This window comes from Pleurodeles waltl, chromosome 3_2 (genome assembly GCF_031143425.1).
Source record: "Pleurodeles waltl isolate 20211129_DDA chromosome 3_2, aPleWal1.hap1.20221129, whole genome shotgun sequence".
In the NCBI taxonomy this organism is placed as follows: Eukaryota; Metazoa; Chordata; class Amphibia; order Caudata; family Salamandridae; genus Pleurodeles; species Pleurodeles waltl.
Window position 1 is genome coordinate 34,198,369 of NC_090441.1, and position 27,615 is coordinate 34,225,983.

Sequence of the window (27,615 nt, forward strand, 5' to 3'; positions counted from 1 at the left end):
CTAATTCCAAGCTTAAACATGACAATATCATATCAATGGCATCCCCCCAACAGCTCTACAATGTTTGACTTTGATAAGCAATCAGTGCCTCAGTGATGACAAATATCCGAAGAGTTGTTTTAAGTTAGCAATTGCCCAACCACAATTCAAACAATCTACTGCTGACTGCAACCTTCACTATCACCCTGTATTGCGAATTTGATTCTTTCTCAAACATCTTTTTCTTTAATGCAGTCACAGGCTATCTCTACTAAACTCCAGCTGATACTGCCTAGATTGCTATATTACTTCGCGGCACTGCCGCTCGTCGTCCCTAAGAGCTTCTTCAATAATTTGAATGCTGTCTTACTACAGCTCATTTGGGGAGAGGGCAGGAAGCGGGTCGCGCTCTCCACGCCACAGCGCCCGGTCGACGCAGGTGGGCTGGGCGCCCCTAATTTTGAACTCTACTATGCAGCCGCGCAGCTACAGTGGATATTGAACTGGATCCATAGGCCTGAGTCTGCAGAATCCACCTGGCTGTCGACCCGACTCCAGGGGGCCCCCCTGCTTGCATGGCTGACAAATAAAAAAACAAAAAGCGTAAGTAATAACCCACTGATGGCAGTGGCTCACGCATGCTGGGGGAGGAACATTCAAAAAGGCTCAAAGGAACTCCCCTACTCGCCGCTCATCCCGCTGGATCGGCTTCCCGGTTGGGCCGAGACTGGGTCACACTCGCCCGCAGTCTGGTCGGAGGCGGGCATACATACAGTGGGAGACTGCTTTGAGGAAGGTAAATTAATGACGTTTGAATGCATGCAAGCCCTCACAGCGGTGAGCCCGGGACAATTCTTGGCCTACCACGCCATATGTCACTCAATTAGAAAAACATGGGCGGCTGGAGAACTAGAGCCAGAGACCTCCCCCACACTACACCACATGTTGAATTATGACACCCAAGCAAAAGCAGTCTCGAACTCATACAAACTCCTGAGTAAGTCCCTTGAACCCAACTTGGCAAAAGCTAGGGAGAGGTGGAACGCCATCTTGCCGGTCCCGATCTCACAGGAAGAATGGTCAAAAGCCTTATACCATACCCGCGAGATGTCAAGAAACCTCAGATTCCGCTACACGCAGTTCAATTACATACACCAAACATATTTAGCACCAGCTAGGATTAAACGGATGTTCCCCGGGTCGGACCCGGCCTGCCCTAGATGCAATGCCCCAGTGGCGCAATTCTACCATATGGTCTGGGATTGTCCTCGGGTACAAAAAGAATGGGCTGGGGTGGTAAAAATAAAAGCAGAAACGACGGGCCTCGACCTGGGCACGGACCCCAAGTCCTGCCTGTTAGGACTCAGGACAAGGGGGAAAAACACCTACATAAGTTTGCAGACTTGGCTTACGTAATGTACAAAAGACTGATAACTACGAATGGGAAAGCGCCCAACGCGCCCGACTTGAAAGCTTGGCACACCCTCATGCTGCGATGGTCCCGCACAGAGTACCAAGTACTAAAGAAATTAGTGCGCGAGGGACTGCGACAAGCAGGCTGCGAAGTATGGAGTACATTAGTATCTAAGCTGGAGGCAAAAAATTATGAGAAACCACCATGAGCTACGCAATAACACTAACACCCAGACAGTCACCATCAAGCAGCTGGCCGTGACATAACATCCCAGCAGTGGACATACCTAACTCCATCAACAACACCCCACACCCACCGACAATATACTAGCCACTGAACGCACAAGCACCATATAGAACTCACACACCTGCACAACCAAAACACTCAACACTAGCATCCCAGCAGATCCGCACCCCCCCTGACTAACATCAATGAGTTAACCCCGGGAACGACGTGGGGCCACTCTACACCAAAATATACCATTCAACGGCAAAGGCAGTAGTTAAAAATACTGGATGGAGCAACTGGACCTAGATGTGTACAATTTGTTTAAGTTGTTTTAAGTTGTGCGAATGCAAAGGATTTATTAGAATATCAACATCCTGTCAATGTTAACACACGTGTGTAGCACAGTGATTTGTTTTGCAAAATTCAATAAAAAATATTAAAAAAAAAAAAATCTCTACTAAACTCCAAAAAATGAAGTTTCAGAACACTTCACTTGATGGATGTTATTTAATTGAAGTGCCCTATTTTAACACATTTGCCCATGAAAGACCACTTTCAACTACCTTAATAATCTTTAACATTTCTGACCATTTAATACATTGATTCTAGTTATAGGTCTTTGGCCTCTGATCCTTTGTCTCCTCGGACTTCTCACTTTCATGACCACCCCCACCTCCATCCAGTGTTTCCAAGGCTCTGTCCTCAGTCTAATTATTTTCTCTTTATATTATTTGCTTTAGATATATCGCCCCTTTAGAGTTCTACTACCATCTCTATGTGAATGTTAACCAAATTTGTATCTCATTTCCAACCTTCAGTCCTGAATTTCGGACTCTTGGAGTGCACTTTTTTAAGATTACTCACTGCTTTTCCATCCCACTTTCCTATAAAATAAAAAGAAATAGTCTATTTCAAAATTTCTACAGAACCCATCACTGTACATAACCTGATCCTTCTCGATTGCCTTACACTGTTCCCCATTGACAGAAACCTAACCAGGTTCTTCAACTTGAATATGCAGCTAGTGTTTTTATATGCATCAATACAATGTGACAACCAAGATTTTGTACTTGTTGTTCAAGGATTCTGCAATCACCCCAAATTCTACATAGTCAAAGCCTTAATCAGTACATTAGTAAACATGACTGCAGCACTAACCTGACAGACTTTCACTTTACTCCCTCTCCCAGCTCCTTAGGAAACACACCTGGGTCTGATTATGAGTGTGGCGGTCTTACGACCTCCACAATCATAGTTGCGGTCTGGACCGCCACCTATGCGGTGGTCTGACCACCACATAACAACCCTGGTGGTTGGACCGCCAGCTCTGCCAGCATCTTGGATTCCGGCTGTCTAGTGGTGGTGGTGATCCTAATCCTCCAGAGCAGTGCTGCATGCTTTGTAGACAGTGAACATTGCGAGGGTGCTGATGCACCCTGCTGGCTACAGCTTCGCCGCTGGCTCGATTACAAGCTGGAGACAATGCTGTAGTCTGTTTACCTCTAGGCCAGTAGACGGAAACTTAGGTTTCTGCCCTCGCCCCACAATCCTAGTGGGAAACCATTAATAACTCCGGCGTGGAGCGGTAGCCACCCTGTTGGGAGTTTAGCAGACAGAGTTTTCCATCCGCTAAACTCAAAATGACCCCATTTGTCTCTTCTTACCTTCACTATGATATTTATCTAACAAAAAAAGAGAGCTTTGTTCACATCTTTGACACTAGTCTTCGAGGCACTTTGCTGCCACTGCCAATCAACCATGTATAGCATCTGATGGAAGCCCCTTGACTTCCGAGAAATACCCGCTGCAGCGTGCTATGATCCGACTCTTCAATTCATGTGTTCAAGTCTACTCCTAACATGCATCGCTTCCAACTTGAACTTGAAAACGCTTAGGCTCTCTCTCACTTCACTGTAGCCTAACACATTGACATCCACTTTCGCCATACCATCACTCGTACCTCTTTTATAAAAATCGCTTATTGTAACATATGTAGTACGATCACATAGAAGTATACGCTATTCTGCCTTGGTCCAAATGCATCATCCACCGTACATTCATCCTCACATCTTAACAAACAAAGCAAACTGACTGTGATTGTGTATATCACTGATTTACTAAGTTCAGCCCTTCTAGTAAAAATGCTATTGCTTTTCTAATAATACAATGATAGATGATAGTAATTGCTGCAACTAAATGTTCTCTACTATTTGTGGAAATTTGTTTCAAAACCCATATATGGGTATACGATTTGGCGCAATGCAGATCCAATTTAACATATTGCATTACATTTAACAAAGATTAGAATTAAAAGAAAATTCACCTTATAAATAATGAAATATTTAGTGTTACAAGCTCTAAAAATATATAATATTTGCTTGAGAAACTTTCAAATGTCAAACACAAAATATTATATAGTATTAGCCTTTGAGCCATCAGGTCAACCTATACATAAAATAATTGATCGACGGTCTTCTGTAATGTGTTGTACATAAAATATGTTGCTGGGAATCCTTAGATCCTGCAAGATTCATTAATCGCTGCTTAAAGGAAAACGTATTTACCACAAACGCTGAGTATTTTTTTCTGAGCCTTTGCAAACTATGCATTCCAATTGTAAGAAAAGGTTTCAAAAATATTTTTCATCCAAATGGTAACGGCAATCATATCCATGAAAATATATTTCTTTTGGCCTAATTCCTCAATTTTTACTGTAAATATTTTGTGTGTCTAAAACTGGTGACACTTAAAAGAGGTTTTGAATATATTTTACAGCTCCCCTTTATTGATCGTTTATGAATACCTCCTTTCACTCAAAATCCCACGGTAATTATAGCAATTAAGCCCAATACTGGTCCTGTGTGTCCTATCCTTCGCTTCTCAATTTTCGTGGCCTCTGTTCTGTGCTTTAAAGTGACCTTAAAGAGGCACGGAGCGCTCCACGAATGAGCAATGTAATATCAGATTTATAGAGCTCCTGATACCTCTTTGAGCTGCTTCAGATTGTGTAAAGCTTTAAATTAATCATAAACCTCTTGTACAAAATTATGCATGGGAAATAAAGAGGTGATTATTTTTACTGGCACAAATAGTGTATTCATGTCCTTCTGGAGGTCTCCCCCCCATCCCCCCCTATTTTGTAGCACCAACAAAAGTGCATTTCTGAATAGGGCACCTTGCATGGCTGAATTTGGCCCTAAGCATTATTAAAGTTTAGAACATGATGCTAATTAGCAGAATGGTAGATCATCACCTAAGCCCTCTAGGGAGCACATATCTAGTTATAATGCCCCTTACATAGCTTAGACCTTTCATGTTTGGAGGTCAATATGTCTGTTATTGTCCGCCAGCTTAAGGCTCTCAGAACAAGGTTAATATGAAACCAAAGGGCACAGGCAGAATATAAAGTGCACTCTCTAGTTGAGATAAGTGGAGGGTTACACCAGGATTATGGATGATGCCTATGAAGACATGTTGAATTAAATTCAGCTCTGAGTATCCAGCAAGCAGTTATGGGCTGCCTCAGGGAATAAAAGCAGTGGTGGTGCCTCTTTTAGGGTAGGTGAGCGTCGGCCACCCTGCTGCACAGCAAAAATGAAAAATAAAACAGTGATAAAACAATTGTATTATTGTTTTATTTTTCACTGCAGCCAGCCAGCCAAGTTTTGGGATGGGGCCATCACTGCTGACTGGCAGCAGGGGAATAGAAGTGGTGGGCCCTCCAGTTTAAAGTATGCATGTCACGTTGGCCAGCTATCTTACGATGGCCGGCCTGACATGCGCACTTTAAACCTCTCTACCCGAGCTGTCTTAGACAGCTAGGTGGAGAGCAGGCACAGGCCCCCGAGGGCCTGAAGGAGCCTCGAACTAGCACACTCCAGCCAATCCTCGTACTTCTCTCATACTTCCTGAGCAACATGAGTGCAGCACCACAATTGGTAGCAGTGAGTTGGCTTAGAGACCACCTTGCTGCCGGACTGCGGGACAGAGAGGACTGGAGTAGGAGAGGACCGGAGTAGGTAAGTATGTTTTCTTTTTTTTTCTGTACTGTTTTATTTTGTTTCACACACTGCCAGAAATTCGCACTGCTTTAACTCCAGAGCTCTTAATAGTGACCCGTTATAAACACTGTTTATGACCACGTTTGAGAGTTTTGGGGTTGGGTCTATGGGCATTACTGATCACCCCACTACTTCAAACAGGAAGCAGCTGCCAGTGGATAAAAGGTAGAGTTTAAAAGGTATCTGCTTTTCCCTCTCTGGTAGCACCATGAGCTGAGCATTGTCAATGAGCACAGAGAATTCCAGGCTGTCGCTTGGTGACATCAGCCAGCGACACAAATTTAAATTATTCAAGAGGAGCTATGAACCCTTATCTAGAGCGCATCTGAACACAAAACTCAAACCATAGTATTAATCAGAGTATGAATTCTTGGACCATAAATATACCTGAATATATATGTAACAACAATGGAAATTCTTCACTGACTACAGAGCAATTTTGTACAAGTAAGTTGTACAATGTATATCTTTACACTATTAAACTGTGTTGCAAATGTTTTAGAGCTACTGGTAATAGTCCTTAGACTGTTACAGCAATGACACATTGTTGCTTACTTAGTGCATTTATTGTCTTAACATAATCCCGACAGTGACAGGGCATTTGCCATCCACAAAAAATGGAGCCATAAGGGTTGTTGGTCAGAGCTAATGGGCAGAGCAAGAGGAGCTTCAGTTATCTACATTAGATCGGATTGTGTGAATCGTTTGTATGAAAATAGTATACAAATAATTGCAATGCAACTGTTAAGGGGGATCTGCTACACAAGAATGATTTAGAACATTTTATAAACCCTTAACATCTTCTAGAACTTGATTAAATGTATTATTAAGAAAGAATGCCATGTGTGTTGATTTGTGACGAACATACTCTTACAAGCACGCCAAAAATTGATAAATTACTTGCATGAAACCATGAATGGACGTGAACAATAATGTATGTTATGATTTGAATACAGCATGAAGTTACTTGTTTTCCCCTGAACAATATATAAATGTGCACACCCACAAAGTACACAGAAGTGTCCCTTTGGAAACACTGGGCCCGATTTAGATTTCAGAGGACTGGTTACACCGTCACAATGGTAATAGATATCCTGCCCACCGAAATATAAATCCCATTATTTCCCAATCGATTTATATTTTGGAACATGGGATATCCATTAACTTTGTGACCAAGTAACCCGTCTGCCGAAATCTAAATCAGGCTAATTGTCTCTTGTGGGACATGAACCATAAGTACCATGCTGGACAAATGAGACACACATGCTCATAGGAAATAGGCATATTTAATTATTGTATCTTCTTTATACGCCCCAACTAATCAGTGTAAATGTCAACGTCTGAATGCAGCAGTGATTCTGGGGGCTTGCAAAGCATGCTTGAATGGCTATTCGCCACAAGAATGGACTAGGGGCAATGTCTCTCAAACTGTAATAAAATTACCAGTGACAAATTTAAGAAGTGATCCACAGAAAACACAGTGTTTTCTTTAAAGAACAGAAATATTACTTTAAACTAATGTCAAGAGCAGTCATTACTATAGGGTTGTTCCTTCTCAAAGACTCTAGAAAGGGATGTCTCTGTCTTCTACAACCTGAGTTGCAACTTCAGAAGGCTGTCCTAAGACCTGAAGTACCTGTATTGCTTCCTAACAACAATCAGTCACTAGCAACCACAACATTTCCAGCTTGACAGAGAGACTTCACATTAAAAACTTCAGCCCCAATTTAGCAACATAAGCAATGTATATTTAATATTTTGAGACAAGTCAACATCATAGTAATTTCTCATGAAATGATCTGATGCTTAAATTTCCTCTGTGCTAATCACAGGGAGCTTGCCTTCAATGGCACTCAAAAGTGTTTACGGAATATACAAGAAGTGAGGACTGAATTACAATGGGACTGATGCTTGAAATTCCCAGGATACAAAACGAGAACAATACATTGATAGGCACAACAGATATTGATTCAAATGTATATATATGAAAGAAGCTCTAAAGCACTGCAAATGTTCCTATGTTGATTCCAACCTCCCTCTAGAAAAATAATTGTATTTAGACAATGCAATATAATAGGTCAGCTGTAGCTGATGTTTGGCCTGGGGCTAGGTATCATTTGCACAGAAAATCATATAAGCAAAAAAAGGAAATGGTTTACCTCTGTCTCAGCATATCCACAATTTGAAGGACAGGATCATCATTTCTCAAATTGGTCTGTGAGGGAAACAGGAAATCATTGTTTGAAAAACAAATGGTGACTGAACGTATGGTTTGTTTAAGCTGCAAAAATCAATGAGTAAAACTGGGGATGTCACAAAAGGAAAACATGAGCTGATTCAAATACATACTTAACCTAGGATCAAATCAATCATTGGTTTGAGCATCTGTGGACTAATAAGAAATGCCATATTAGCTAACTGTTGTATTAATGATTTTTTTAATTCAATACTAAAAGATGACCCTAAACAGCAAACATGAATGATGCTTTATACAAAAGCGAAAAACTGCATTTAAGGGGTAGCAATTTTATTATCATGAGATTGGTACAATGCATCCACATACCCCTGTACATGTGTTATATGAATTTTAAAATAAAGTAGCAATCCTTGTAAATATGATTTATTGGCCAAACATCTAAATACAAACATTATGAATCTGTTGAAAATTGGCTTCAATACAGAATTATAAACAGTTTTTAAAAACACACGCATCAAAATATTTTCACATAATGAGGAGGAGTGATGTGCCAGTGATGTAGCTAAAACATTTGTTAATATTCATAAAATGATGTAAATGTACACCATGATGAGTGTACACGCAACAACGAACTTTCATCACTGTTGTTGAATCCACCTGATGTGACATCCTCATCAACCCCGAGTAAGAAATATCTGGCCAGGCAAGACATGTGACCTAGGCCTGAACCAACTGATTAACAGATCAGAGGTGGGGTGACACGTGGCATGTAGACAAACGCGCAAACAGGAAAATCCCAGATTGATCCCTCAGGCAGTGACACCACAATGGTCCTAGGAGACTGGCCCTCAATAAAAAACATTTGGCCGGAGGGGTGCACGTTCCCAAAACACCATAAAGTTTAGATGCCACATGAAGTTAGGAACACTCTGCCAATCAGAACACAGCACACACACACAACACGCAGTGACCACGCACTTCCCATGCTGGACATCTGGACATGTTAACTACTGGCCCACATTATGTCCATGTAAGGTCAAGACCAACCTGTGGACTTAATCAGATGGTCAGAATTATGACTCCAAGACTAGGCCTGGATTCCTTTCTCCAAAGAATACAAAGAGTTTTATGATGCATTAAGAAATGTATATAATGGCACTCAGAACCAATGTGCTTTGAGACACCCATCAGACCCCTGCTGTGTACTGCTAAATGTTTCTGTTTTGCCAAAAACCTTGTGTCTCATTTTTAAGGGAAATCAACATTCAAGCTACACATTGATAAAAATAATAGTTTTGATACATAGGTTACATTCAAAGATGCTCTTTTATTGATAGGTTTATAGCATTAGGTAGAAGGTGTCATTCGCCACAATCCCAAAAAAGAGTTTTCAAATGAATTAGCTATATTTAGAAAATGATCCAGATTGCCGCACATCCCATGCCACAGTAAAATGTGCTGCATGAGATGTACAGTGTGTAAAGCAATAGGAAGAAATTTATACTATGCCAACGCGCATTCATAAACATTATCTTTCATGCACAACTGGATCAATTAATGGATATTCTGAAGTCATGCAATTGAAATTCAGTGAGCAGCATTGCCCTCATAAAATGTAATAAATGCCAGTTCACATAATATCTGGAAGAGAGCAAGAAGGTATTAGATATCTGGAAGAACTAACATTTAGCCACCATTACTTTTTACAAGTGAGCAAAAATGGTCTGGGGACTGCACTTTACACAGCAGGGGCATTTAGTGCGAAATCTCGTGGTTCCTTTTTATAAAAAAAAAAACTTTCATGAGTGTTCTCATACGAGAAAAAATGCATTTAAAATGACCAAACTCTAGAGCAGTTTGGCTTCTTAACCATGAATAAGCCTGAGTAACTAAAAATTTTCTGATAGCTGCTAAAACAGTAAATATCCAGTTACAAGACTCTACAGCTGTGGTTGTAAAATGTGGAAAAATGGTTCCTGACTTTGTGGGAAAAAACTACCTCTATGTCTGAAGCTCTTTCTCCATCGGAAATAGTGTCATTTGCCAGGCAAAAGCTTCAGGAACATGTCTGCCATAAACAAGGCTACTGGTTGTACATTATTTTATTTAATTTTAGTCTGAGTTTAGGTATCATTTACAAACATCAAGTGTCGTAAATGAAAGAGCCCCGCTCTAGTCAAGCTTTTCCAGGGTTACCATTTTTATCTTTTTTTACTGCAAGCATATGACACAAAAAGAAAAAGAAAAAAATGCAGCCACCTAATTGTTGCCATGTGATAGCTGCAATGCATATTTTAAATAAAAACCAACAATCACATATAATTTCAATAGCATGGTGCAGGAGTTTCTTGGCAAGCAAGTATACTTAGAAAAATAACTTTTCTTAGATTTAAAGCACATCACAGAAAAGATGATTTTTAATGGCATAAATAAAAGGTAACACTGGCTTTACTACAACCTGAGGACATGGGATGAGCACACAAGGATAACTGAAAAAAACAAAAGGATCATTAATGAAAAGACAAAGACCTCGTCAAAGTGAGGTATTTGCCCACCAGCCATTGCACTGAAGTGCAATTCTTTAAAGGTAGATGTGCAAATTCAATCTAGCAAAATGGCATCACAGTGCAAAAGAGCAAATGGTTGAAATGGGGTGTCGCATGACCCCATACTGTATGATATTGTGAGAGAAAGCAAACTGTGAATGGCAGCTGAACCAAACAGTATATAAACAGGGCTGACCTAGAACTTTGTGTATGTATATTTATTTATGGAGTTTTTTTGATTGCATAAGTTTGTCTAGACCTGGCTTAGAAAGGAGAAAGAATTTTGACTAAAGACGATAAGTTGACTTAGTTACCAGGATCAAAGGAAAAATTGAAAGGTGGTTTGTAATAACTGAAGAGTCATGCAACATGCCAAGGAATTCTGATTTTGGCACACTTTCCATGATGTTAAGATGCACAGCTATTGCCCTGGAGGGTTCAATGACATCAAGGGGAGCTTATGGGTTTGGTGTGGACACATAATTTTGTCATTGTCTATATGGCAGTTGTGCAGTTGTGAGGGTTATGTTCTTAGGATCTGAGTGTTTTAGGTCAGAACAAGGAACTCTTCAAGGTTACCCTTTAACACAATGTATCTTTGTCCTCGTCACAGAACCCCTAGCATTAGCTATAAATCAGGATCCGCACGTATCATGATTAAACTATGTGAAGGTACATAGTAAATCTCTGCTTTATGCTGATGGTATGCTTCTTCTCATTTAAATGCACGAAGTGAGAGGTTTTCTGATTACTCCCTTTTGTCACATCGCTCTCTCTGCCAACTAGATCTTTAGATGGTTTAAGGATGGGTATTATGTTAATGTGGCATATGCTGCAGTTGTGGCCTACAAATGTAGATACACAGGCTCCTTCTCTTGGGAGAAGAATGGGATTGTCTATGTTGGGTCGGTACACAATTTTCAGATGCAGTTTAGCCCAGATTTCTATATGTGCGTAGCACCCTACCATTGTTCTTAAGAATATAAAGAAAATGTAAGCATTTTTTACACATTTCTGGGACCAATAGGAATGGTCAAATATGTCCAAGAATAGATTATTTGCAGATAATAAGAAGGTGGTTTTAGACTATTAACGATGAGCAAGCGTCATAAGGGTTGCACTCTGTGGACATTAAATTTGTGGTTTAGGAGGCCATTCACGATCAAACTCATGACAAAATGTGAGGGAAAATAAGACAAATGATCCATTCCAGGAGGAAACACGTTTTCCCACAATATTACATATTCATGAAGTGTAGCAGAAACTTGGAGAGATATGGTGCACCTTGAGGCATGCTTAAGGTAATGCTGCTATTATTAAACTGGAGAATTAATGTCATAGGTGAAAAAGCTAGATTAATTCACAGATATTCAAAGCACATCAAGTCAGGTCTGAATGCATTATTACCTTTTGAATTCATTAAGTAGGAATTCAAGATTAGGCATAACAATAAAGTGAATAATTTGATTCTTAACTCAACTTGCTATATGAAAAAGCTGACTGAAGTGACTTTGATACTTCAAGTCCCTGTAAAGTAAATTGGGTCAATTTCCGAGATGCCAAAATGACATGTAAAAATATTTCTGTTATTTCTGAGAATTATTCAATTGTAGATCGGTTGTCACATATTGTGGAAAAAAGACAATGGACCATAACCGTAATGAGACTTTAGGTGACAAACAGTGGGATCAGATATGTGAGACGATAGTTAATAAAGATTTAGATCTCATTCCGTAGAATCATCCAACTGAATGTATTAAACTCTAGTCAATGGTGAAGGAAGCATTAATGGAGACGGATGTTGGATGCGTGATAAAACCATGCAAACCCTCTTTCATAAGTTATCGGAATGTTTACTGTAAGGAAATGCCTCCTTGGCATGGTTACCCCTGACCTTTTGCCTTTGCTGATGTCAAGTTATGATTTGAAAGTGTGCTGAGGCCTGCTAACCAGGCCCCAGCACCAGTGTTCTTTCCCTAACCTGTACCTTTGTTTCCACAATTGGTACACCCCGGCATCCAGTTAAGGGCCCTGATGCCAGGGAAGGTCTCTAAGGGCTGCAGCATGTCTTATGCCACCCTGGGGACCCCTCACTCGGCACAGATGCACTCCTTGCCAGCTTGTGAGTGCTGGTGGGGAGAAAATGACTAAGTCGACATGGCACTCCCCTCAGGGTGCCATGCCAACCTCACACTGCCTATGGCATACATAAGTCACCCCTCTAGCAGGCCTTACAGCCCTAAGGCAGGGTGCACTATACCATAGGTGAGGGCATAGGTGCATGAGCACCATGCCCCTACAGTGTTTAAGCAAAACCTTAGACATTGTAAGTGCATGGTAGCCATAAGAGTATATGGTCTGGGAGTCTGTCATACACGAACTCCACAGCACCATAATGGCTACACTGAAAACTGGGAAGTTTAGTATCAAACTTCTCAGCACAATAAATGCACACTGATGCCAGTGTACATTTTGTTGTGAAATACACCCCAGAGGGCATCTTAGAGATGCCCCCTGAAAACATACCCGACTTCCAGTGTGGTCTGACTAGTTTTACCAGCCTGCCACACACCAGACATGTTGCTGGCCACATGGGGAGAGTGCCTTTGTCACTCTGTGGCTAGTAAAGCCTGTACTGGGTGGAGGTGCTTCTCACCTCCCCCTGCAGGAACTGTAACACCTGGCGGTGAGCCTCAAAGGCTCACCCCCTTTGTTACAGCGCCCCAGGGCACTCCAGCTGGTGGAGATGCCCGCCCCCTCCGGCCACGGCCCCATTTTTGGCAAAAAGGCCGGAGGAGATAATGAGAAAAACAAGGAGGAGTCACTGGCCAGTCAGGACAGCCCCTAAGGTGTCCTGAGCTGAGGTGACTCTGACTTTTAGAAATCCTCCATCTTGCAGATGGAGGATTCCCCCAATAGGATTAGGGATGTGCCCCCCTCCACTCAGGGAGGAGGCACAAAGAGGGTGTAGCCACCCTCAGGGCTAGTAGCCATTGGCTACTAACCCCCCAGAACTAAACACCCCCCTAAATTGAGTAGTTAGGGGCTCCCAGAACCTAGCAAGATAGATTCCTGCAACCTAAGACGAAGAAGGACTGCTGACCTGAAAGCCCTGCAGAGAAGACGGAGACACCAACTGCTTTGGCACCAGCCCTACCGGCCTGTCTCCCCACTTCAAGAAAAACTGCAACAGCGACGCGTTCCCCAGGGTCCAGCGACCTCTGAAGCCTCAGAGGACTACCCTGCATCTAAAAGGACCAAGAACTCCCGAAGACAGCGGCTCTGCTCCAAAGAAGAAACAACTTTGCAACAAAGAAACAACTTTAAAAGGACTCCACGTTTCCCGCCGGAAGTGTGAGACTTTGCACTCTGCACCCGACGCCCCCGGCTCGACATGCGGAGAAACAACACTACAGGGAGGACTCCCCGGCGACTACGACCCTGTGAGTAGCCAGAGTTGACCCCCTGAGCCCCCCCAGCGACGCCTGCAGAGGGAATCCAGAAGCTCCCCCTGACCGCGACTGCCTGCTTCAAAGAACCCGACGCCTGGTAAAGACACTGCACCCGCAGCCCCCAGGACCTGAAGGATCCGACCTCCAGTGCAGAAGTGACCCCCAGGTGGCCCTCTCCCTTGCCCAGGTGATGGCTAACCCGAGGAGCCCCCCCCCCCTTGCCGGCCGGCCTGCTTCGCTGAAGAGACCCCTGGGTATCCCATTGAACTCTATTGCAAACCCAACGCCTGTTTGCACTCTGCACCCGGCCGCCCCCCTGGCACTGAGGGTGTACTTTTTGTGCTGACTTGTGTCCCCCCCGGTGCCCTACAAAACCCCCTTGGTCTGCCCTCCGAAGACACGGGTACCTACCTGCTGGCAGAATGGAACTGGGGCACCCCCTTCTCCTTTGAAGTCTATGCGTTTTGGGCACCACTTTGACCAGTGCACCTGACCGGTCCTGAGCTGCTGGTGTGGTAACTTTGGGGTTGCCCTGAACCCCCAACGGTGGGCTACCTTGGACCCAACTTGGAACCCTGTAGGTGGTTTACTTACCTGCAAAACTAACAAACACTTACCTCCCCCAGGAACTGTTGAAATTTGCACAGTCTAGTTTTAAAATAGCTCATTGCCATTTTTTGTGAAAACTGTACATGCTATTTTCCGGCTTCAAAGTTCCTAAGATACCTAAGTGAAGTATCTTTCATTTGAAGTACTGACTGTAAATCTTGAACCTGTGGTTCTTAAAATAAACTAAGAAAATATATTTTTCTATACAAAAATCTATTGGCCTGGAATTGTCTTTGAGTGTGTGTTCCTCATTTATTGCCTGTGTGTGTACAACAAATGCTTAACACTACCCTCTGATAAGCCTACTGCTCGACCACACTACCCCAAAATAGAGCATTAGAATTATCTCTTTTTGCCACTATCTTACCTCTAAGGGGAACCCTTGGACTCTGTGCATGCTATTTCTTACTTTGAAATAGTACATACAGAGCCAACTTTCTATATTTACATTTTAATCTTTTTGCAGAGATATTTTTTAGGGTGATATCTGGCAGTGTTCCTCTGGCACCAGTTATTGCATTACTAAATTATATAACTTGACCTTAAAAGCAGGTCAACACATGGGCAGAAATCATCAGCATCTGCGCAGTTCACGTTCTGTTATAGGTGTAGCCTTCTAGCGCTTTGCAGACCGCATCAGGAGTTGTTTTATTTCTTGTACTGCCAATTGACTTAAGAAGCGTCCCGCCTATTGTGTTCTCTGGACCGGCAACCACCAGATCTTCTCTGAATGGAATACAAGCAACACAGTTGAGTTGCACACATCAGCTATGAAACACAAGGTGCTTGTGGACAGCTACTGCCCAGTGAAGGGTGAACAGTGGTTTATCTCCCGCAGCAGATGGATGATTTTTTTCTACAATGGGCAGTGCCAGTTTTGTCCTTTCCTCGCGGAAGTCTGAACGATAACGTGCCTGTATTACAGAGATTAAGTGAGGTTTATACTCCATAATCCGCAGATCCTGGTGAATTGAATCCTACGAGTCCATTTGGCCTATTTCTTTAAAAGACAAAACAGCATACACAAGCTGTGGGATGCGAAATTGTGCACTTTGTTATTATCCTGAGAAGTCCTCCCAGGCCACTGGCGAAGTCGCAAGTACCGAATGTGTGCGGACACGAGGAACCCTGTGGATGTTTACCTGTCTCTGCACCAAAATCACTGAACCCCGTCGGCCGCCGTACTTCACCGTAAATCAGGAACAAGAGCACAGCAGATTAGCCATTCAACCAGAATGATCAGAGAAGACAGAATTAAGATACTGGGATTTCAAATGACATCTGCAAACAGACCATGTTGCTTGTGTGCGTCCAGGAGACCGTCACTAAGCAAAACAAATGATTCATTCCAGACACGAGTTTTATGTCTGTGCTCAGAGCTGCAAAGCAAGAGTGCACCCACATTTCAAGTCGGATTTCACTTCCATCTGTCTTTCTTCAAATTCATTCGGACTTATTCAGATCCTATTCATGTGCAGTGATGCGTTAAAATAAAACACGGGCTCAACACTGCGGGAAAAAGCACAATAAAATAGGAATACATATGCAAATTACATTGGCAAACAATAAGCGTACCCTTATAACTTAAGCGACTGTGATCAACAATATGTGTGGTGCTATTTGGAAGACTGTATTATACGTGATAGCCAGTCCCTAGAAAGGCCAGACTGGGACAGGAAACAGGCCCAGACACCAAAATAAAGTTGGTACCCAGTAGTTAATTAAATCAAGTGGCATTCCTTTGCAAAACGGGGCAGTTTTGTGACAGGCTGTATAAGTGATTTGGAATGTGTGTACGGGAGCCTGTAGGCATCAGTGGTACTCGAACAATTTTTAAACGAAGGTGCCGTTCAATAACCTCACCTTACTAACGGCATAGGGGATATCTGACAATGTTTCTTTCTTATTATGCAACAATGCTGCCAGAAGAAAAGCCTTTGAAGGCCCCCTTTATTCATTCTACCGATGTAAAAAAAAAAGTGAACTTAAGTTGTCTTTAACTCCAAGACCTGTTAAATTGATGGACTGAGTTTAATATGAGTGCCCCTGGCCGTCGGACGATCTTAGAGTCCTGGGCTTCCAACTGTAATATATTATAGTGAGAGAAAAAAAGCAAATTTATTCTCTGGAACGGGATCTTTAATGCTGCTAGAGGTCAGTCCTTGAAAGGCTGTAAAACAAGAAGTTTGGACTGGAAGCCTGTTTTAAATTTCTGTTGAGGATTTTTTTGATCAACATCCTTTACAGTCTTTGTTTGGTTTAGTGTCCTTTAATTAATTAGTGTAGGAGTGTTTTCACCTCTTTTGTGGGGACTGGCACTTGTTTTTTACTGTTCATACTTTTCACACAGAACAAAACAGAGAAAAACACAAACGTAGCAAAAACAGAGAATTGGAAAGACGGAAAAACAGTGATGAATAAAAATAGCAGAGAGGAAAAAGAAGCTGAAAGAGTGCGATAAAGGGGCAGGGAGTGTCTTCTGGTGGATGAAAGCGGCATTCAGTGGAATCAAGCTTACGCAGCATTGGAACTCTGCGTGCCGACATCCAATAGCGACGCCTCGGGCAATGGTGACGCCTCGGGCTTTCGAACAAAACTTTGGGCACAGCACTTACTCTTCTACAAATTAAGCACAGAGTATTATTTTGTTTTTGCCTATATTCTGGCTATTGTGACTCAAAGTAAAAGTTCTGACTTATACCTGAGATCCATGAAAGCAGGCGCAGCCCATCCTTTAGGGCGGAGGAGCCACACCTCCCCACCTTTGGCACCTCAGGAAGAGTGTAAAAAGAACAGTTGATGGGCGGAATGCAGAACAAATCAAACATTCACTTCCAGTCACAGATTTGGGTTTAATCCATCAGTTTTGCCATTCCAGTTTGGACCCAGCCATATGCAAATCAGTCTTGACCCTGTTCCCCATGGGAACAGTCCAGCCCGAACTGCCAGACCAGGTCCTCCCTGGACCAGAAACAAGCATCCTGGGGCCGGTTTTGGGGTATCACCCCTCTTCAGCCAGGCTAGCTTGAATCTGGTGGCATAGTGAGCACGGGACCCACGTCTGGGTATACCCTTCCCACCTGGGGCGACAAATGCAAAAAGAACAGTTGATGGACGGAATGCAGAACAAATCAAAAATTCACCCCAGTCACAGATCTGGGTTTAATCCATCAGTTTTTTTGCTCACCATGCCATTCCAGTTTGGACCCAGCCATATGCAAATCAGTCTTGACCCTGTTCCCCATGGGAACAGTCCAGCCCGAACTGCCAGACCAGGTCCTCCCTGGACCAGAAACAAGCATCCTGGGGCCGGTTTTGGGGTATCACCCCTCTTCAGCCAGGCTAGCTTGAATCTGGTGGCATAGTGAGCACGGGACCCACGTCTGGGTATACCCTTCCCACCTGGGGCGACAAATGCAAAAAGAACAGTTGATGGACGGAATGCAGAACAAATCAAAAATTCACCCCCAGTCACAGATCTGGGTTTAATCCATCAGTTTTTTTGCTCACCATGCCATTCCAGTTTGGACCCAGCCATATGCAAATCAGTCTTGACCCTGTTCCCCATGGGAACAGTCCAGCCCGAACTGCCAGACCAGGTCCTCCCTGGACCAGAAACAAGCATCCTGGGACCGGTTTCAGGGTATCACCCCTCTTTAGCCAGGCTAGCTTGAATCTGGTGGCATAGTGAGCACGGGACCCACGTCTGGGTACACCCGTCCCACTTGGGGCAACAAATGCAAAAAGAACAGCTGATGGACGGAATGCAGAACAAATCAAACATTCACCCCCAGTCACAGATCTGGGTTTAATCCATTAGTTTTTTTGCTCACCATGCCATTCCAGTTTGGACCCAGCCATATGCAAATCAGTCTTGACCCTGTTCCCCATGGAAGAGTGCCGGTCAGCCTGAACAAAGGTCAGCCTGATAGACAGTAAATCAAAAAAGATTACACATGGTTCCATTTAGTGCTGTAGGTTTCAATCAAGTGAAAAGCTTGGTCAGCAGATAGGAACCGAAGGTTCTCGAAGCAAGAGCCCTCACTCACCATCCGGTGACATGCTTCATCATAGGGCCAGCTCCTCGTCAGGCCGGCACTGCAATGCCTGACGGGCCCCGCGAGGGGGCTCTTTGCCGGAGGTCTTTTGAGAATCGTAAATAGCCGGTCAAGAATAATGAAGTGAAGGATTGGTATATGAAAAAAAACTATTAAAAATGCCTAGAGGTAACAACTAATTATTTTTAATACTCGTGCTCATACCTCTGACAAGATTAAAAACCAAAAAAACGGGGAGTCGGTGGAGTAATGACCACAAACCCCATTGGAATATAGGTAGGTATAATAATGTCTCTTAGAGAGAATTTAACATATAAGAGACGGAGCACACAGGATCCCCTGTGTCACTCTATGTAGTTGGTCAACATGTTTCTCGCTTGTAACAGAAGAATTACCTTATGCGATTCATCAGGATCTAATAACAAACCTAATCCTTTAAATCGTGGAAACTTCCACAAATATGTAAATTAGAAACCTATGGGAATGTAAAAACAGAAAGAAAACCACAGTTAGCATCACATAATTCATATAAAAGACAAATTCACAGTGAATTACATGGTGCCACCCCAAATTGAAGTGCAAATTCACTCAGGTGCCATGTGGTATATGAACGTGTCTAGTGCAAGAAGGAATACAAAGCCAATTAGGCAGATAAACATCTCTATTGCTTACCCTCCAAAAATTTAGGGTAGGGCCACATCGGGGGAGTCCAGACCAAAAAATCAACTCTGATCTATACATATATATACACACAAAAGAGGGGACATAAGAAAGACTGTCACTGTGAAGATAGGAGCATCACTACTCTAGTTCTGTAGCATATTATCTATAAAGATGTTAAAATTCACGGAGAAGCTATTTACGGAAAAAATTCCGAAGTAGCACAAAATCAGCTGTGGGAAGTAAAAGTAATCCATCACAAAAACCGTCTAGTTCGTAAACCAGTGCCACTTACTGGTTCGAGCATGATTTCAGAAAGAACATATCACAATAGGTATGGAGACCAAAGGGCTACACGGTAATGCCCACATATAAATTGGCAGAGATGGCTGGGGCGCAAGTTAATATATGCGCGTATAAAGATATAAAGATATAGGGGAATAGGAGGGGAGTGCGTGGAAATACCCGCGTCACTCCCTCTTATGTTCGTGAATGAGCGCGGAGGAAGCGTGTCTATACAGAGCGCCGTGCTCGTGGCGCTCAATGTACGCGGTGAAGAAAGAAAGATTATAAAGGGTGCTCAAAAGGGGAAGCCGCCGAACGTCCAAACTGATTACATGGAGGTCAGCGTCAAAAAGGGGATGAGCAAGTAGTTACGCCTGACAGCGGGAGCACTTACTTCGGTAATTGACGGTCACTGCCAGTCAACCTACGCTGGAACGAGTACCCCGGTATCCCTGGAGATACTGGTACCGAGGGGTTTAAAAGGAAAAGAAAAAGTCAAAAATAGAGGAAGGACTTGTCAACCAAGAATACAGCTACATGTCGGCCATTTTGAATGTTGCACATAAAAATAGGCAGAAAAGTGTCGGCCATATTGGAGTGTATACAAAATCAAAGGTATCAAAAGTGAGTGCTGTCATGACAGTTTCTAAAAGAGAAGGCCAAGAATGTCACAGCCAAATAATGGTAAATGTTTTGGAGATATGTTCAGAACCTGTATAAGTAAGGATCTTTTGTGAAAAAATATGACAAAATGTGTAATTGGCCATTATTAACAGAGCGAGGGGGGGTTTTATAGTTGATGAATGAAATTAGTCCATTGAATATCATCATTTAAACCAACTACATGGGTCTGAAGTCTAAAGACCCACCTTTGTTCTTTTTCAAAAAGCTTCTTCGCACTGTCAATATTATCTCTAATGGTTTCTAGAACAAGCCATTTGATATCATTAGGTGTATGCTGTTTCTCAAAGTGGTTGGTCAATTGGGTGGAGGATCTTTTACACCTAATGGTGCTCCGGTGTTCGTTGATACGAACTTTCACCATCCTGGTCGTCATACCAATGTACTTCAGATTGCACGGACAAGTAATCATGTAAATACAATTCTTAGTCCGACAATTGGTATGGGATCTTAGTTGCCAGATCTTGTGTTCGCCTATATCCACTTCTCGGGTCATGTCAGTCAAAGGGCAGACATTGCAGGAGCCAAAGGGGTAATGCCCCTTTACTTTAAGCCATTGACCAGTGCCCAGATTGTCAGGAGGCCGATTCGCCATAGGTCTAGTATGGACCACCAAATCTTTAATATTGGGAGTTCTTTTGAAAGAAAATAAGGAACGCTCTAGTGTGGCACCTGCACTGTTAAGAATGGGCCAAAACCTGCGGATAATACCTTTTACACGATTACTAAGGGGAGTGAATGTGGTAACGCAGGTTAATCTAGTCTGTGGGGAACGAGTATTATTGATCAATAGTGTATCTCTAGGGATATTGCCAGCCCTCTTTTTAGCCTGCCGGATATTAGATAGTGGGTAATTACGCTCACAAAGTTTGCGACATAGAGTATTGGCTTGTGTGTGAAAGTCATTTTTATCTGAGCAGTTGCGTCGTATCCTCAGGAATTGCCCAAAGGGTAAGTTATCTTGTAGAGATTTAGGATGGTAGCTGTTGTAAAGTAAAAGACTGTTACGATCCGTGGGTTTGTGGTATACAGACGAGTTGAGGAAGCCATCCCTAAGTGTGATCCGTAAATCCAAAAAGGAAACTTCTTTGTCAGAGACGGTGGAGCTGAAACGGAGATGGGTATCCAATGTATTAACCCACTGCGTAAATGCTATCGCACGGTCCATCTCTCCCCTCCAAATTACCAAGATGTCATCTATATATCGACGCCACAGTATGATATTAGAGAAAAATGGTTGTTCAGGGGTCAAGATGTGGCGTTGTTCAAAGGTAAACATGTAGAGGCAGGCCAGACTTGGCGCAAAAGTACTCCCCATAGATGTACCTTGTATCTGATGAAAAAGGCTTTTCTCAAATTGAAAAAAGTTCTCTTGGAGGGCCAGACCGGCACATTGCATAATGAAGCTCACTGGGGTATTGTAAGTCCATGTATTAGCTAGAAGTATTTCTTCTACAGCGGTGAGCGTGGCCTCTTGTGGAATATTAGTATAGAGTGCCTCTACATCTAAACAAATCAGTATGTCAGTAGTGCCAGACTCGTTTATATCATTCAATAGAACCAAAGTATCTTTTGTGTCCTTCAAAAAGGTAGACGTTCTTTGAACGATTGGTTGCAGGAAGAAATCGCAGAATTTAGATAGCGGCTCTAATAAAGAGCCGATGCCAGACACTATAGGGCGACCTGGAGGAGGGAGCCCTTTGTGAATTTTGGGAAGACAGTAAAAGTATTGAATCCTGGGATTTTTTGTGTCAAGGAATTCCGCTTAAATAGATAGACACCCTTCATGTTCAGGTCAGGCAGCTAGGAGCAGACATGCCCAATTTGCGCTGACTCCTGCCTGCCTGAGCTGAACTTTGCTAGGCTGAAGAGGTCACAGCTCCTCTGGGCGTGACCTCCTCGGCTCAGCAAAGGTGCTTTGAGGTCCTCCCCCAGGTGGTGAGGGAAGCGTCACCCATTAACTTTGACCTGGTTTAAGCCCTGAAGCGCCCAGGGCGAGTGTCAATCAGTGACACCTTGTCACAGAGTGGGGTGGAATCAGCAGTCTCACTGACCCATCCCACTCTGTGCCAAAGTTGGGACTGCTGCCTTCCCTCATTGGCTGACCCAAGGTCAGCCAGTAAGGGAAGGCAGCAGTCCGAACCCTCCTGGGTCATCCAGGGGTCAAGGTAAGAGAGAAAGAGAAAGAGAGAGAGAGAGAGAGAGAGAGAGAGAGAGTGTGTGTGTGTGTGTGTGTGTGAGAGAGAGAGAGAGAGAGAGAGATCTTTTTAAATGAATGTTTGGTGCATGGGTGTATGTTTGAATGTTGATGAGTGTTGTTAATGGATGTGTGTGTGTGTGAAAGAATGAGTGTTAGTGTGCTTCCCACCTGCACCCCTCCCCCCTAAAACTGCCAGCCGCCACTGCATGAATGTAGCTCTATATCAGTTTTAGGCAGTGCTTCATTAGTAAATAAAAAGGTTCCAGTGCCCAGAGCCCTTCTCTTTAAACATGCGGCAGCTGCAATTAAATGTGCGAACACGGAATACTGAGACAGTGTAATCCTGAAGCCATCCGGTCCTCTTCAACCCATTTACAGTCACTCCCTGCCCCTTCAGCTCACTCTTGAAGCTTTCTGCTTTCTCCCATTGTGACGCATTTCGTTTTTCTCTTCCCCCGTCTTTCCCGTATGTGTCTTTTGCTCGCAGTAAATGCTTGAGGCAGAAAAATAAGTGCCGCCCCTCAAAAATAAGTGCAACTGGAAGCAACAAGCACAAATTTAGCACTGGTTTTATGAGATTTGATCTCTACCACAGTGATCGACTCTGCTGATGCTCCTTTTAACATGGGAATGGGCGTCTACCAGCTTCATGTCCAGCTCCTGACAAGATTAACTGTTAAACTCATGACACCATTAATTAACTGTTTGGGGCAGCTGATTGATAACATAATGTGTATTTGTAAAGTGCAAATTCACCTTGAAGGTTATCTTGGCACTAAAATGACAGATGTTTATTGTTATTATTGTGGGGTACACGCCTTAACTATATGCCACAGTCGGAAGGCTGCATGCAAACCTTCCTTGGAAAACCCATGTAGCCTGCCCTTACTAGAATGAGAGCATGAGAAGTGGAGATTAAGGGACAGAGAGAGAGCTAATGTAGAGTCATAAGCAGGCAGGTGGAAGCGGGTGGAAGTTTGAGGTATTATTCCATGTTGTCTGGCTACCTTCCCATGAGTGAAGACCACGCACAAAGGCATGAGAAAAGGTTGTTGTTTCTGTGATCTGAAGGTTATAAAAAAGGTAGACTGCTTAGTGTGATAGGACTCTGCCTCATTAGTTCTAGAAGACAGCTCTCAGCTGTCCAAATACTAATGTGAGAATCACTGCTCAAAACTTTGGATGCGACCTAGAATGGATACTTCTTCCATTGAGCAGCCTAACCCACAGTAGCACTAAATAGAGGACAGAGCTCAAGGAAGCATTCACTGAGGGTGAAGAATGGATACCATTGACCAGTGTAGCAGAGGAGAGCACAGTTTCCTTACTTTCATTGTGGTGGTTCCAGACATACTTAGGGTAGAGAGACAACTGCATAATAAGGGGTCACCGTTGGCTCTTCCTAACACTATGATCTCAATCTTGGCTCTGTTCTTGCATAAGATGCTCATTTTCATTCAATGGAACACATATTCCAGGCATGTAGAGGTGCTGGACTGGTTTTGTTTGCAGTTTGCCTGCGGGTGGGAATTTGTGTGTCATCAATTGAAATTTAATCTGATCTTGTTCTAGGAGGTAAGTCAGAGGTTGTAAGCAATGTTAAAAATGTAAGCAGGATACGGGAGGCCTCTAAAACACTCCACATGGTACTTTGCGTCATGATATATCAAATCATCTTATATGAACTTGCTGGCAGTTCCAGACAATACTGCCCTTCATGTAGCCTTCTCAACTCCACATTGTAGTCCATGGTGTCATAACCTGCTGGAACGTTAAGGTGTCTGAGAGCAAAATTCTTGTTTCCAATCAAGGAGACCATGAGTTCATCTCTTCTATCAGCCATGGCAGACTCAGAGTTCCTCACAGGTCTAAAGCCAGAGTGATGATTGTGGACACTAAGTCCCACTTCCACATATCCAGCGAGCTGTCTTTTGACCTCCCTTTCCAGAATTTTGCTGGGAGAGGGGTGGTTAGAGATCGGACAATAGCTAGGTACATCAGATGACCCTCAGTTTTTTTGGTTTAAAAAAAAAAAAAAGGAGTAACGAGGAGGAAACAGATATGAGAGGTGGCAGAACGATGGATGGCCAAAGCAACTATTTTGAATTGCTGAAGACAATAGGTCTCAAAGACCTGACCAGACATGAACTAGAGGAGATATTCTGGAATCCTCACTAAGGGTGATTGTTTGTGGTGCAGTATTGGACAATGAGACCAGTTTTTTCTTCACTGTAGGACCTCGTTACCAAAGGTATCACTGCAGCATATCACGCACATAACTCAGCATGCCATGCTTTAAGAGCCATGTTTAAATTAGTGTAAAAGAAAAAGAATGTTCTGACTTGACAGGAGGGATATTATGGAGGTATTCAACCACAGTAGGTGGATGCTTTCTGCATTCCTCTTCATGCTTCATCTTCTGACACCTTCCTTGTCCTCATAATTGATTTACTCACAAACAAGCCACACTATCACGGTGTAACTTTACGTGTGAACAAATCTATTCATCTGAGGTTTTGAAGAACACAAACAAACGTGGAAGTTTCTGGGTATTCACACATCTTTGGCTATCACATTTTCACTGTGGATACAAAGGTTTACTCCTTTCAATGTCAGGAGTAATTCTCTATCCAAGGTAGGAAATTGAACCACCTACAATTGGCCGGGGAGTAACAAAACTTATTCTCTATTTGAAAAATAATTAATGTATGGAGAAAAAAAAAGTTATCAAATCCCCCTTGTACGTTGTATTATGCACTTGTAAATGTACACCTCCTAGATTTGTGCATGGGTAAACAGTTATACTTCCAAATACTACTAAAAATCTGTGAGAATCATCACACGACAATTTTTAGTTTGCTGTTCTCGTTACACCAGTAAACTTGAAAACTTCACTTAAACAACTGCACATGTGAATCATGGCAAACATAAAATAAGTGTGGTGTTTCTCCAGAATAGACCAGAACAGAGTACGAGATTAGGTTTTCCAATTCACTGTGCCAAACAGAACCGCCATCTTTGTGTGCGGTCTAGTTGTTGTTTCCTGCTTCCTGGGCCTATAAAAGAGCCCATGAAGAAGACGCGCAGTGGACCGGACTAACAGGCATAGCTGCTTGGCATCTTTAGTAGGTAAAGCTCTGCTTTTTTAAATTAGCACGGTCACATTGGCTCTTTAATTGTTCATTTTTATAAATAATCTCTGCACTTTATAAAATCTTGTTTTTAAGTATTCTGGACACACATTTCTCCCAGAGGACCCGGTGCCTGTGTTCAGAGACACCTGGGCCCTCAGGGAAGTCTATTTTTCAGCGTGTGCACTGTTTACTGATTGCTTATTCCGGCAGCCATTTTCTAAACTGTTCACTGTGCCAAACAGAATCGCCATCTTTGTGTGCGGTCTAGTTGTTGTTTCCTGCTTCCTGGGCCCATAAAAGAGCCCATGAAGCAGACGCGTGCAGCGGGCACGCCAAAGGCACCAGAGGCAAGCCCTTCTGCGCCCGTCCGCGAGTGGCCGGCCCAGGGCCAGGAAAGGCTATGAGCTTAGTTCCTGAAAGACTAAGCTATTCCAGGCTATCTCTTATGACCCTTAATACCAACACAGTTACTCCCAGTCAATACCAGCCTAACCCCCTTCCCCCTCTAACCCATTTGCCTTCAATTGGTGATTCTCGTCACTTGAATCCTCAGTCTATATTCCCTGAAAATATAAGACTGGAGAAAGAACAGACTATCAGACTATTGCTGCTTAACTGTCGCTCCTTACACGCACACCAATTGTATATTCATTCACTGTTAAATGACTATGCCCCAGAGACTCTGTTTTTGACAGAAACCTGGCTCTCTGAGGACTCCACTCCTGATATAATTATGTCCCTTCCCTTAAATTACTCCATGTAGCACCTAGATAGACCTCAGAGAAGAGGAGGAGGGATTGGAATAATTTATAAGAATTCTATTAATTGTCGTTCCCACCCCCTCTGTATCCCAGACTGTGAAAGCCTGGCATTCTTTTTGACAAAAGATGCCACCTTCACTTTTTCTGGTATCTTAATTTACTGTCCACCGGGTCCCCATGGTAGGTTTTTGCCGGCTCTGCCTGATTGACTGGCAGAGTTTGCTTGTAAATATTCAAATTGTACCAATTTGGGTGATTTTAATATTCAGGTAGAGGAACCTCACAATGCTCCCGCCAAAACATTACTCACAGATTTAGCAGCCTTGGATTTAACACAACTGATATCTGGCACCGCTCACCTTCATGGACATACTATCGACCTAGCTTTCAGTAATCTCCCTAAACTACTAGCTCAGGCTCCTCTTCCTTTGGTTTGGTCGGACCATTTTTTAATTGTATTTATTCTCCCCACCCAACCTCCTGTAAATCATCAGCATTGTGCAAAATTAATGGGACGTCAGTGGTCAAAGCTGAAGAAGAACGACTGGATGGACACATTAACAAACCAGTTTGCCTCCTCCACTCTTCCCCAACACTATACAGCTGAGGGCTTTGACAAATGAAGTCTGGAATCCCTAGATATTATTCAACCCACTAAAACTATGGTTAAGACGTCTCGGAAAAAGAACTCATCTTGGTTTACTCCCCATCTGCTGGACTTAAATAAGGAATGTAAGCGGATGGAGAGAAAGTGGAGGAAATCATCCGATCCTGGTCTCAAAAGAGACTATAGGAATATGACTCGGTCCTTCCATTCAGAAATTAATGTGGCACAAGCCTCCCATTATACCTCCAGGATCGAACGATCCTCACCCTCTCCTAGAGAGATATTCTCTATCTTTGAGGAAATGACTAAGCTTCCTCCGGTCAAGAACACAGTAGAGGGCTCTCAGGCACATAGTAATGACTTAGCATGTTTCTTTCAAAGAAAATTGCTGACATCCAAGCAGCTCTTACTAGTAATTCTTGCACTGAGGATGAGTTTGTCCTTCATCCTGACTATCAGACCCCTTGAGCCTCACTCTCAGCTTCTCAAGCCTCTAACTAAAGATCTAGTAGATAATTATCTGGGATTCATAATATCCGGATCTCCTCTAGACCCGTCCCCCCCTTCTATTTTAGCTTTAGGATCCAAAGTTATATCACTGGTGCTAATGAACATTTTGAATGACTCGTTGTTACATGGGCATGTCCCACAACAATGGACGCATGCAGTAGTTAAGCCTCTATTAAAAAAAAACAATCTGGACACTGCTTCACTATCTAACTAAAGACCAACCATTGTGTCAA

General features: G+C 43.0%; 1 protein-coding gene across 3 annotated transcripts in view; it reads right to left on the reverse strand.

Moving 5' to 3' along the window:
- The window catches only part of CAMKK1 (calcium/calmodulin dependent protein kinase kinase 1), a 1,090,978-nt gene that overhangs the window by 935,153 nt on the left and 128,210 nt on the right, over nt 1-27,615 (reverse strand). For all 3 annotated transcript variants that reach the window (XM_069226681.1, XM_069226682.1, XM_069226683.1), the window contains one exon: nt 7,842-7,897. The gene's annotated coding sequence lies outside the window, so the exon portion shown is untranslated. The remainder of the gene's footprint in view (nt 1-7,841; nt 7,898-27,615) is intronic.